Below are 3,973 nucleotides of genomic sequence, written 5' to 3'. Positions count from 1 at the left end.
GCAAGAGGGCACAGACCAGGCTGAGGAACCCCACCGGAACACGATCGGGCCGGGGTGGGGCTGCGGGAGGGCTCCAAGCATGTCTGGCTCATCTCGCTCAGTCCTGATCAGCGGGACCCCAGCAGCAAGCTAACCTACCAGTTGGAGCATCTGCCCCCTGGTGGTCAGTGTATATCATAGCCACTGGTCAACTGTCCGCCCCCTGGTGGACAGTGCATGTCAGCAACTGGTCAACCAGTTGACTGTCTGCCCCCCTGGTGGTCAGTGCACGTCATAGCAAGCGGTTGAGCAGCCTTAGCATATCATCAGCATATTATGCTTTGATTGGTTGTTACTATATAGGATGGATGCTTAGGTTGCTTCCATATCTTGGCTATTATAAATAATGCTGCAATAAACATATGGATGTATATGTCTTTTCAATTTTTTGTTTTGGTTTCTTTGGATAAATACCAGAAGTGGAGTTGCTAGGTCCTTATTTATCTCTTGTTATAGCCTTTGTTTTAAAGTCTATTTCATCTGGTGTAAGTATTGCTACTTCAGGTTTTTTTTTCCCATTTCCATTTTCATGAAATATCTTTTTCCATAACTTTACTTTCAGTCTTTGTGAGTCTTTCAATATGAAGTGGGTCTCTTGTAGGCAGCAAATGTAAGGGTCTTGTTTTGTTATCCATTCCATCACCATATGTCTTTTGATTGTAGCATTTAATCCATTTGCATTTAAAATAATTGTTAATAGATATATATTTATTGACATTTTATTATTCATATTTTTTATCTTTTTTCCCCTTCTTCTTAAAAAAGACCCTTTAACATTTTTTTTTATAGCTTAAAGTATTACAAAGGGTATTACATATATCTCCTTTTAACATTTTTAAAGATATAGATTTGGTGGTGATAAACTCCTTTAGTTTTTTTTTTTTTCTTGTCTGGGAAGCTCTTTATCTGTTCCTTGATTTTAAATGATAACTTTTCTGGGTAGAGTAATTTTGGTTTTAGGTCCTTGCTTTTTATCACCTTGAATATTTCTTTTATTTTTAAATATTTTTTATTGATTTCAGAAAGGAAGGGAGAGGGAAGAGAGGGATAGAAACATCAATGATGAGAGAGAATCATTGATCAGCTGCCTCCTGCACACCCCCCACTAGGGACCAAGCCTGCAACCCAGTGTGGTCAGAAACTGTCCACTAGATGCACTGGCTCTGGGACCTCCCTGGAGGTACTGCCTGTGCCATGCCCAGGGCCACCCAGCATGAGCTACAGAGTTATCTGCAGATGGTTGCTACTTGTCCTGGGCTTGGGAGAGGTAAAGATGTGAATGAAGGGGCCACGCCTGGGGCCACTTAGCAAGAGGTACAGAGTAGGTAGAGGCCAGATGCTGCTCATTTTAGAGATTCTAGGAAAGTCCAAAGCAGGGGTCCTCAAACTACGGCCCACGGGCCACATGCAAATACAAATATTGTATTTGTTCCCGTTTTGTTTTTTTACTTCAAAATAAGATATGTGTAGTGTGCATAGGAATTTGTTCATAGTTTTTTTTTAAACTATAGTCCGGCCCTCCAACGGTCTGAGGGACAGTGAACTGGCCCCCTGTTTAAAAAGTTTGAGGACCCCTGGTCCAAAGCATGAGCCGAGAGAGGCCATTTTTATGGAAAAGCCACTGGAAAAGGCTTGGGTGGGTCCAGAAAATTGGGCGGGGAAGGGTCTCAAGGAATCAACAGGGCGGGGCTAACAGTGTTAGCCAGTTGTTGGAGACTCAGCTATGGTGCCTGCCTGCCGGCTCTATTCTGGACAGGGCTCAGAAAAGGAACATTGGCCTCTACCAGCACTTCTGTCTTGGAGAAAGGTACCCCTCCAGCCCTCATCCTGAAGCCAGACAATTCAGTTCCTCCTCACATGTACCTGGTACTTTTTGAGCTGCTGCCCAAGCCCTGCTGCTCAGAGCCAGTGAGTCCAAATAAGTCAGTGTGTGGGCTCTTTAAGAGAAACGCCTGGGACTCCAGGAGCCCTCCATCTCACAATCTCTGTTAGTTTCCACAGCCAGAAGTTATGGAGACTTCTTTTCTCTGTTCTGGAACCCTGGACTAGGGGGTTCTAATGTGGGGCTGGGACTTCTTGCTCCTGAGGGGGGACCTTTGCAGCTTAGATATCCCTCCCAATTTTTAACCACCACACGTGGGTGTGGGACCAGCCAGTTTCATGTCTCTGCCCCTCCTACTGATGGAGGTAGTGGCTTCTTCTTTGTATCGTTAGCTATAAGACTTCTGTTCAGCTAGATTTCAGGCATTTCTGAATGACAGTTGTTCTGTAGTTTAGTTGTAGTTTTGATGTGGTTGTGGGAGGTTATGAGTACCTCATTTACCTACGTTGCCATCTGGAAGCCCTGAAGTTTACTTCTTACAGTCCTTGTTTCCCCCAGCAGCAATGTTCTGTTTGTATATTTTAGTCTCATTTTAGAGAACTTTCTTAGATATCTTGTGATCCTTGGTTGGTTGCTCATTAGGAGTGGGGACAATATGCTGTGAGCATTGCTGAGGGGCAAGTAGAGGGGAGGGGTTGCAGCCAAACTTCACTGTAGCACGCTCTGGCCGAGTGGTTGGGGAATCTCCAGTGTCATTATCTTTAGACTTTCCTCTTTGGTAAGATAACTATATAATTTGTGATCCCAAATGGGAGATATTTGGGAGTAAATACTGTTATATTGCCTGAGTGTTAGGCATAAACTCAGACTATCCTAGGCAAATCAGAGGGCAGTCACCTATTTCCTAGTAGTGATATTTCCCAGAGAAAATTCTTCCATGTCAAGTTGTCTGCACCTAGGATCTGTGTGGAAGAAGAGGTCTGGTGGTGGGGGGTCGGTCTCATCATTCATCTTTTAATATGCACCCTTATAGCCCCAAATTGGAAACTACCCAAATGTCAATCAGCAATAGAGTAGAAAATTATGGAATATTTATACAGTGGAATATTTATACAGTGGAATACTACTTAGTCATGAAAAACAATCAGTTTCCATTACACATGATAAAATGAATTAATGAATAACAAAAAACCGGGTAAAAAGTATGTACTGTATGATTCCATTTATAAGATGTTAAAAAACGGACAAACCTAATCCATTATGATAGAAGTCATAATAATGGTTACCTTTGGGCGTAGATGGGAAGGCATCAATCCCATCAATGACATTGATAGGAAGGGGGCATGGTAGAGCCTGCAGGTTAGCTGGAAATATTTGATATCCTGCTTTAGGTGCTGGTTCCATGGATGTATACAGGTATAAAAATCCATTGAACTATACGATTAATAGTTGTTCAATCTACTGTTAATTATACCTCAGTTATTTTAAAAAAAGATAGTAAGTGTTGAAGTTTTCTGAGATAGGTGAGATGACTAAGGGGATAGTGGTGGAGGCAGAGGATTGGAGATCATAGACAGCTTCATGGCATCGAAATAGCATTTGAATCAGGCCTCAAAAGAATGGTTCTCAAGTCCAGAATTTCTCAAGTCCAAAAGAATTTCTCAGGTCCAGGTCACTGTGAATTTGATGAAAATTATAGTCTTGCCATAGCTGGTTTGGCTCAGTGGATAGAGCATCGGCCTTCAGACCAAAGGGTCCCGGGTTCGATTCAGGTCAAGGGCACATACCTTGGTTGCAGGCCCCTCCCTGGCTCAGGCCCTGGTCGGGGCTCATGCAAGAGGCAACCAATCCATGGGTTTCTCTCACGTCAATATTTCTCTCTTGTCTTTCCCCCTCTCTTCCACTCTCTCTAAAAATCAATGGAAAAATATCCTTGGGTGAGGATTAAAACAAAAAAAAAATTATAGTCTTTCTGTTTATGAAAAAACAACAACAAAAAACAAAAAACCTACCCTGTATGCTCTATAAGGCAGTGAGCTCGGCATGTCAGCATTTTGAAAAACCCTAACTTAACTCTGGTGCCGTGTCACATATAGAAATTTTTTGATATTT

This window comes from Myotis brandtii, unplaced genomic scaffold (assembly GCF_000412655.1).
Source record: "Myotis brandtii unplaced genomic scaffold, ASM41265v1 scaffold672, whole genome shotgun sequence".
In the NCBI taxonomy this organism is placed as follows: Eukaryota; Metazoa; Chordata; class Mammalia; order Chiroptera; family Vespertilionidae; genus Myotis; species Myotis brandtii.
The sequence above is the reverse complement of the archived record's forward strand: the minus strand, read 5'-3'. Positions refer to the sequence as shown.